Source organism: Arachis ipaensis, chromosome B05 (assembly GCF_000816755.2).
Source record: "Arachis ipaensis cultivar K30076 chromosome B05, Araip1.1, whole genome shotgun sequence".
Lineage (NCBI taxonomy): Eukaryota > Viridiplantae > Streptophyta > Magnoliopsida > Fabales > Fabaceae > Arachis > Arachis ipaensis.
The window spans coordinates 111,172,844-111,183,056 of NC_029789.2; positions in this window are offsets into that span (position 1 = coordinate 111,172,844).

Here is a 10,213-nt window from a genome sequence, read left to right on the forward strand (position 1 = left end):
ACTACAAACTCAAAAAATATTCTTGCATAAGAAAATATGCATAAAAATTAATCATGTGGCTTGTCATATGTATGTTAAACTATCTCTTCAATAGCCAATATTTGTATATTTTTCATTTGAATTTAAGTTTATATTTATCATCTTCTTTTTAGAAATGTCTAATTTGTTACAATATATAGATGTTCATCAATAAAATATCTGACTTATTTTTCTAATTAAAATTATTTGAGTGGTTCAAACTTTTAATGGTAAACAGTGCAAAATTTTTAAAATTGGACTGAACATTAATAAAACTTGAAAAGCTAGGTAAACTTTGTACATATATATATAAATAAGAATATGGTCTGAGACAAAACACACAAGAATAACAAAATACTTCTCTTTTATATATGTGTATTCTAATATATGAAAGAATGAATTATCAAAAAACATATGAATTATCTCTATTATATGAGATAATAATATTAGAGAATATTAATACTAGAATTTTCTATTTACACTTCTCTATTTCATATTTATTTTTTCTTATTTATTTATTTATTTTATAACATGTTATCAACATAAGGCTCTGATAAAAATTTAGAAAGACACAAATAATAAAATTTTATTATGTCAAAACTCTTTCATCTTGAATTTAATGCTCTTGATATATCTAAAAATAACTACTTATCATGGATATTAGATGCCAAAATTCATCTTGATTCAATGGATCTTGGAGATATCATTAAGGCTGAAAATAAAGTATTTCAGAAGGATAAAGCCAAAGTCATGATCTTCTTTGTCGTCATCTTAACGAAGGATTGAAAAATGAATATCTCATAGTAAAAGATCCTACAGATATGTGGAATAACCTTTGCTTGAAGAAAAGTATAATCATAAAAAAACAGTGACACTTCCTTAAACCCGATATGAGTAGACACACTTGCGTCTATATGATTTAAATGCATAAAGGAATACAATTCAGCAATGTTCCGAATTACCTCACAAATAAAATTATATGGGGAAAAGATAATTGATAATGACATGTTAAAGAAAACTTTCTCGACCTTTCATGCTTTGAATGTGCTCATGCAACAACAGTATCAAGAAAAAAAATTAAAAGGTATTCTGAACTAATTTTTTGCCTTCTTGTTGCTTAACAATGAATTGCTTTTAAGAAATCATGAAGCGCACCCAACTGGAGCTACCCCGTTTTCTAAAGTAAATGCAGTAAATTATAACCCCATAAGAGGTAAATGGCAAGGCTTTAGTAACAAAAAAAATTATGAAAGAAAGAAAAATTATTTTCATAAGAAAGGATTTCACCAGAAGTGGGATAAAGAAAGAAATAATGGGCAAAACAAATCGACAGAGGATAAATATTTTTGTTGTGTGGAAAGGGCTATTAGTCACGTACTTGTCGTACCCTAACGCACTTAGTTGATCTTTGTCAAGCATCCTTGAAAAAGGATGACAAAGAAAAAAGGACAAATTTTGTTTTAAAGGATGTTGCTAAAAATTACACTACTCATTATGAAGTATTTGATTTCTTTAAGAATCTTGAAAAAAATATTGGTCATTTAATCAATGATAAAAAAGTTCAATATTTGGATTCGTTAAATTCTTATGTCAATAAATAGGAGTAAATACCTATAGTCGTCCGTGAGATTCGCGCAAATACTCAACGTAATCCTCAAGATCTCGATTTTTTCATTGTAGTCCTCCAGATAGAGCTCCGAGCACTCAAAGTGGTCCCTGAGCATATTTCTGGTGATGAGTCATCATTGGAGCACTAACGTGGCGACGTTTTGTCACGCTGGAGGGCTCCAACGGCTAGTTGAGCTGGCTAATTTCCAATTTGTACCCACGTTGGTCCCTCCCATTATATTTAACCCTAAATCTCTAAATTTTCATAAAATTTATTTCTTCTTCTTGTTCATCGCTCTGTTCATCGCATGCTCCAGCTTCTTGCTGATATCATAGTCTTGCAAGATGTCAATAATCCCAAAATATAGAACAACATCGCTAGTCTCTCCATTGTGATAAGGGGTCAAATGGTTGATTCCAACGGTTGTGTATTGATCAAAATCACTCCGCCGGGCCATGCACTCTGCTCTTCCAGGCATATTGACACCCAACCTAATCAATGGTCTCCTGAAACAAGTGAAACAAAAATTAATACATCAAGTTGCAGGGTGAAAATTCTACAAAAGCAGAAAGAACATACATGAAAAGGTACTACAGAAATAATTATCTCAAGAGACATTCACCATTGACACAGGAAATTATTGCCAAGCTAAAGGTAAAATAATAATAACTCTTTAAGTTATTTCTAAGGAAATCAGGATCACAATCTATGCCCACAACCTGCCACACTATCCCACCCACATGCCTAAGATAATTCAAGCTACTTTCAATTATTACCATGGAAATCATCAATTCAACAATACCATAAAAAATACTAGGCTTCTAAAATGCCATTAAAAAGTCACAGCTCAAACATAGCATGCATAATTGCATCTACAAGCATATACAACATGTTAGCCTTTTTAAGAGACAGCAACAAGAGATAACATCCTTATCAGCCATGCTATTGAAAATGAGCTTTGCATCTTCCATACTACCACACTTACAACATATCTAACAATGCATTGTTAAGGATAAGATCTTGATCATACTTTAGCACATGGACATGGGCCTGCATCCCAAACTTAGCCTGAGAATAAGCAAATATCAAAGTCGTCCATGAAACAACATTTCGTTCGGGCATTTCATCGAACAGCTTGTGTGTCTCTTCCAAGAGGTAAAATTTGATGTACATATTGAGTAGTGTGTTGACCAAGAGGGTCTCTGGAAGGTACCCATTTGAGAAGTACTAGCATAGGTGGTCCAAGGAACTGCAAAACCACGAGGCACAAGTAGTGATTATACACAGGTGAGCATGGTCGAGCCTGAGCATGAAGATCTAGGTATTCTTCTCGTCAAAATCAAGCTTGTCCTTATTCTTGGGTCGCTTTCTGAGGTCGGAAGCAGGGCCTTTGGGGGCGCTAGGGCGGCGAATGGCAGCACGAAGGCTGTTGGAGGTGGAGGGTTGGGCATCGGGGTGCATGTAAGTTTGGAGAACGTAGAGGAAGAGAATTGGGAGCCTGAAGAATGCGAGGAAAAGGGAGAGCGAAAAGTACAGGAGTGAGGCTTTGTATAATAACACCAACTGCGAGGGACCAATGTGGGTATAAATTGAAAATGAGCCAGCTCAGCTCCAGCCTGGCAAAACGACGCCACGTCAACGCTCCGGTTGGTGCAAATTTTATAACCACAAACTAACCGGCAAGTGCACCGGGTCGTACCAAGTAGTACCTCAAGTGAATGAGGGTCGATCCCACGAGGATTGATGGACTAAGCAACAATGGTTAAGTGATTTACTTAGTTAGACAAACAGAAAAGAGTGTTGAGAGTTCAATTGCATCAAACCGTAATTCAGAGAATCAGAAAACAAGCAGTAAATTGAGGTGAAATATATATGAAGAAAATAGTTAAGGTTTTAGAGATATCTATCTTTCGGACTGACTTTTCTTACTAACTATTTTAATCATGCAAGATTCAATTCATGAAAAACTATATGTGACTAAACCCTTATTCCATAAACCTTTTTAGTCTCCTCTAACCTTCATCAACCACCAATTCCTTGGTCACTTGATTCCAATCAGAGGGTTAAGTTCAATTCTAGTTTATATGCCATAAAAACCCTAATGTAAGAGGATTATATGTCACGTATCCTGTTAAGTCCAGATAATTAGAAGTTTAGGAGAAATTATTTTCAAGCTATTGTTCAAGTAAAGAGCTTTTCCAAGTTTTAGAAGAACTCAATTAGAACAAGAGTCATACTTCCGTTCCACCTAAATTCATAAGATAAAGAACGAAAACAATTCTTGAAATAGGAATCAGTACATGAATTAAAATAGAAAAATAATAGTATTGATCCATACAATAGACAGAGCTCCTAACCTTAACAGTGGAGGTTTAGTTACTCATGGCTCAGAGAGAAAACTAGGGTTAATTTTCTAAAACTAAATAATATCTTTTTCTATTTTTAAATAAAATAAAAGTTTAATCAAAATCACTTAATGTGTCATGCAGGTATTGATGGATGAAAGGGGGACCACTTTACTTCTTATTGTTGGCGCCTAACTTGGAGGACTTGGCGCCTAACTTGGGCCTGGCCGAATTGCTTCGAGTGTTGCTGGTGGTGTTGTCGCCTAACTTGGAAGGGAGTGGCGCCTAACTTCATGCTGGCCGAACCAAATTGTGTGTGCTTATTGTACCTAGCGCCTAACTTGGGAAACCTTAAGTTAGGCGTCACCTATGCAGCCTTGACTTGATGGATTAAGTTGTCTTGGCGCCTAACTTGCAGAATCCCAAGTTAGGTGTCACACTTGCCAATTTGCTAGAGAAGAAGTATAAACTATTATACATCGTTGGAAAGCTTTGGAAGTTAGCTTTCCAACGCCATTAAAATCACATAAATTGGACCTCTGTAGCTCGCGGTATTCATGTTAGAATGCAAGGAGGTCAAGGTTGACAACAACATTCGCTTTCTTCTCTTTTTCTACAGAAACTCCATCAAATCCATCCGAATGCTATCTGAAATAAACAGAATTGCACACAACTAAAAGTAGCATCCATAGTGGCTAAATGATATTTAATTATTGATTAACCTCAACAATTTGAATGCAAATTTACTAGGAAAATATAGGAAAGATGCTCACGCATCATAACATCAAACTTGAATTGTTGCTTGTCCTCAAGCAACCAAAACTAATACAAGCTTAGGATGTGAATTTGCATGAGAAGTGAGAGTTCAATTAAGCTTGTGTATCTTCTTAAAGTGGGTTTTACACACTGCAATCCTGAATAGTTTTGGCATCTCACTCTCATCTGAATCAGAGGAATGTCATTGTCATTTGGAATTGGAATCCGGGTAATATTATGAATTCTCTGGCCTCTATACTTTGGTTTAATCCTTGAACAAAGCAAAATTTCTTTCATTCTCTTTTCTTTGGTGCTTTGCACCTTGAGCCTAGCCGTGACTTTAAATGCTTTGTCTCAAGCTTTACTTGACACAAAAACACCATAAGCACTTGACTGGGGAACTCTCTTTTGGTTCTGATTTTTCTTTCAGTTACTCCCAGACAATGGTGCTCAAAGCCTTTGGCATACTCTATTAAATGAATTTGATCTCGACTCTTAGTGCTCTTTCTCAAGGATTACTTGACACATTTACACCACAAGTATATGACTAGGGAAACAACTCTGAGATTTTAATCATGTCTGACCTCCCTAATCATTGATGCTCAGAGTCTTGGACCTTGCTTTTATTTTTCTTTTGCTGTTTCTCTTGCTTCAAGGATTAAGCTTTTGTTTACTTCAAAGAATTCATAATAGTTCTCTAAATTCCTGTTCCTTATACATCAACATCCTTTGATTCAAATTCAAATATGCACAGTTCATGTCATGCATTCAGAATTACAAAGAATACCATCACATTAGGTGAATAAGAATACTCTTTGATATAACTCTATTTCTCATGGAATACATCTTTTTTTTTTCTTTTGATTCAAGCTCAGTGAGCAATACATGAGACATTTTTTAGAATTAAAAGCAAATAACAGAATTAAAATAGCAATCAAACTAGAACTTAAGAATTGAAATAACATAGGATCATGCCGAAACTAAGACAAAACAGAAGAAAACAAGAACATAACATAGTAATGGCAAAACAATGTAGGAAGTGAAAGGAACTAAGCCACCTCAATCTCCATGGTGAGGATCACTCTCTTCTGGCTGTGATCCATATGGTCCTCTCAGGCGGCTATAATTCTGTCTCAATTGGGAGATCTCCTGACGCTGAGAGTCCTGAGCAGCTCTCATCTGATCAAGGGTGGTGATGAGATACTCCCAACGATTGTTCTATGTCACCTTCATCTCCTCAATAGACGCAGTGTACTGCTACCAGCGGTTATCCTGCGTAATCCTCATCCGCTCAATAGAGGATGTGAGCTGCTGCCAGTATTCTTGGGGTGAAAAGTGGTGTCCCTGAGGCAGTGGTGGCTAGTCTTGTTGAGCTTCCTCCTCAGCTTGCTCTTCTCTGTGGATCCTGTGCTGTTCCCTGTGAGTCTCTGGTAGCACGAATCCCGACACTTTCGTACTGTTCTACCAGCAAGTGCACTGGGTCGTCCAAGTAATACCTGAGCGAGTCAGGGTCGATGCAACGAGGATTGTTGGCTTGAAGCAAGTTATGGTTATCTTGCAGGTCTTAGTCAGGCATATCAAAAGGAGTTGTTGAAACTTTGTATAAGTACTTGTTATATTGGAAGGTAAACAGGGATAGGAATAGAGTTGAGGATTAGAGTTGCTTTGTCTTTCTGAATTAACTCTGGTATTACTGCTCTCTTTGCTTCTGAATGATCTTCTTCTATGGCAGGATATATGTGAGCAACGCCATGGACCGTGGTCATTGATCTCCTTTGCTACAGATTGAATGCCATTGGCCGTGGTCATTCAATCTGACAAAGGGTGAAGGCATAGCAGTCCATTCTCTTGGCGATCCTACTCAAAATGCCACAGACAAGGTCGAATCTTCCGAATCAGAGGATACTACTTCTTAGGATTCTAGCCTATACCACGGAGACCCTAATCTCCCCAGAAATCGGCTGAACTGGTGTCTCGAGAAGTCCCCAACGAAGTCGTGGATTAGCCGTTTGAGAGATGTATAAACATAGCTGTTGGCTTATGCTTTCCAGTCACGTATTCATACGAACCCAAGTAGAGGCGGGTGTTTGTCAGGCACGTTCGTCTTAATGGTAGCGTTTGTTTTCAAAGACAGGACACAGAGACATGGACAATACAATTTTAAAAAGTGTTTGTTGGCAGAGATATGAACATTGAACAAATTGTCTCCGGGACAATTTTTTATATTTGTGTCCACTTTTTCATGGAGGACAATGATGGACACAACATTTGACAAGATGGACATGGATTTTTTATAATTTTTTCTTCCTTTTTTATCGTTAAATATTTTTATTATTCCATCATTGCCCTTTTTTATACCTATCAAAAAAACCCTAATTTTACATCTTCAATGCAACGCCGATCTCCTCCATGGTATTCTCTTCTCCCTATTCTCTGTCTTCTATCTTCTTCTTTCTCTAGGAGGTTCGTTCTTCATCTTCCTGCTCTTCTCTCTCTCTCTCTCTCTCTCTCTCTCTCTCTCTCTCTCTCTCTCTCTCTCTCTCTCTCTCTCTCTCTCTCTCTCTCTCTCTCTCTCTCTCTCTCTCTCTCTCAAATTTGTTATTGTAGTTTGATCAATCAAAGAGACTTGCTATTTAATTAGTTTCTGCACATGCTGAATCTCGAAAACACGCTCTGAATTTGAAGAATCTCAAATGCTTCAATTTTTCTGGGTATTATCTATTTGAATCATTTTCAAATCCCCCATTTATAAAAGCATTGCAAGGTTTTACGCATGCCACCTATTCGACCATTTGCGTAGCCCAACTTAAAGCTAAAAATGAGGATCCTGCAGAGAAACTAAATAATGCTGAGTGAATTGAAAATCTAAAAATTAAATATGAACAAGAAAAATTATATTTTGTATGACAAAATTGGTAAGTTTTTTAAATATGCTATGAATAAATGAATAGACAAAATTATATGTGTGTTTCATTTGAATTGTTTGTGTGACAAAATTGGTGATTTTTTTAATGATGCTATGAATGAATGGACAAAGTTATATCTATGTTGTTCTTAATGAAAGAATGAATAAAAAAAATTATACTTAACTCTTCTTATTTGTTTGAATTCAAAAATAAAATAATTAGAGGTTATGTTGCTGTTATTCTTATTGCTGGTGATTATTTTTAGTATTTGTGTAAATTTTATTATAATTTATTATTTATATTTTTGACCTGTTGATTAGGGAATAATGGAACCATTGGACCACTCTGAGCAATTTAGACGATTTCTTGTTTCTTATTTTATGATTCAGTCTGAGCCTGAGGAAGTTTCGATATTAGTTTTAATGTTTATATTTTTCTATTTGAGAAACAGGATAAGAGGGCATTTGTTTATTAGGAATATTGAAATTAATACTAATCCTTTAAAGCGAAATGTGTTAAATCGCATAATAGGAGGAGGCGATAGAAATTGCATTTGGGAATTAAGGATGAGTGTAGACGCATTAGGAAGATTATGTGAGTTACTTAAAGTTCAGGGTGGATTAAGTGATGATTGTTGTGTAAGTATACCTGAGCAAGTGATTACATTTTTGATAATATTAGCTCATCATAAAAAGAATCGCCCACTTCAAGTTAGATTTTATAGGTCAGGAGAAACAATAAGTAGGTATTTCAATAAGGTGTTGTACTCGGTTATACGTGTTCAAAGCTTATTGTTTGCAAAGGCTGTTCTTGTTCCAGATGACTGCATAGATCCCCGATGAAAATGGTTCAAGGTAAATCTAGTGAATAACTACTGGAGTGGTTTTGTCTTATGTATAATTTTGTAGAGTTAGTATTGACACTTAAATTTCTTTGGTTTAGGGTTGTCTAGGAGAATTAGATGGAATATATATAGATGTGACTGTTCCTGAATAAGATAAATCAAGATACTGAACAAGAAAGGGTAAAATATCAACCAACGTCCTAGGTGTATGCAATCAAGATATGAATTTTGTGTACGTACTTAGTGGATGGGAAGGATCCGCATCGGATTCAAGAGTCCTTAGAGATGCTATTTTATGTCGTAATAACCTCAAGATACTAATTGGTATGTAATAGTTAAGTTTTAGATAACAAAAACACTTCAAAATGTTAGTTCATACAAATTTTTAATCCTTTTAACGTATATCTTTTAATTTATAGGGAATTATTATTTAGTGGATGCTGGTTATACTAATTGTAAGGGATTTCTAGCACCATATAAGCAAACTCGATATCATGTACAAGAATGGGCCCATGGAAGAAATTCACCTAGAAACTTTCGAGAATATTTTAACAAGAAGCACTCTTCAGCTAGGAACATTATTGAGCATTGTTTTGGTTTACTTAAGAAGAGATGGGAAATTTTGAGGAGTCCTTATTTCTACAAAATTAAGACACAAAATAGAATAATAATTGCATGTTGTCTACTACAAAATTTTATTTGGCTTAATATGGACTTCGATCCTGAAGAGGACATCTTACTTGAGAATGACCACGTAATTATTGGAGAGGAGCATGGTGGTAATGAAGATGGCGATGATGAGATGATTGACAATGTAGAGGGCAGCAACGAATGGATTGCTTGGCGAGACAACTTAGCACATGAAATGTATACTGAGTGGATTGATGAATCCATATTTCATGGTATTTATTTGCTCTATTTGGGTGGATTTCATCAAATTTTCTTGCACTTATTCAATGAAATAGCATAGTTTCATGATTTCTTCCTAAATTGTGCTTGAAAGTGAAAACATACTTTTTAGGCCTTTTAATTGCTAAATTTTATTCACTTTAATCCCATTTGGTGCCTTGATGTATTTGTTAAGTGATTTCAGGTTTCCAAGGCAAGCATGGGTTGAAGAAGTGAGGAAAAGAGCATGCAAAAGGGAAGAAACCATGAAGAAATGGAGTTTGGAAATTCCAGCATGTGTGCGCACGCACAACTATGCGTGCGTACGCACAAGGAAGATTTGCGAGCGACACGTACGCGTGACCTACGCGTACACGTGGGAGTGAATTGCGCCAAACGATGCGTATGCGTGACCCACGCATACGCGTGACACGAGGCACGTGAGCTTATTAATGCAAATTGTTGGGGGCAAATTCTGGGCCTCCAAAACCCAGTCCAACTCATTTCTGAAGCTATTTCAACCCCAATTCAAGTGGAAACAAGTGGGTGGGGCAATTAGGTTTAGCTTTTCTTATGTTCTTCTCTTAGTTTCTAGAGAGAGAAGCTCCCCCTCTCTCTAGAATTAGGTTAGATTTAGTTAATTTCTCTTTAATTTCTGTCTTTAATTATTATTTTAATGTAGTTTCCTTTATGTTTTCATGTTTTCTTGTCTTTATCTTCTTTATTTCTCTTGTATTTCCTTTATTTTGTCATTTTCTATGTTATGAACACTCTTTGTTAATTTTAATTTCTATTAATGCAATTTATGTTTTATGTTCATTTAATACTTCCTTTAGTTGTTGTTATG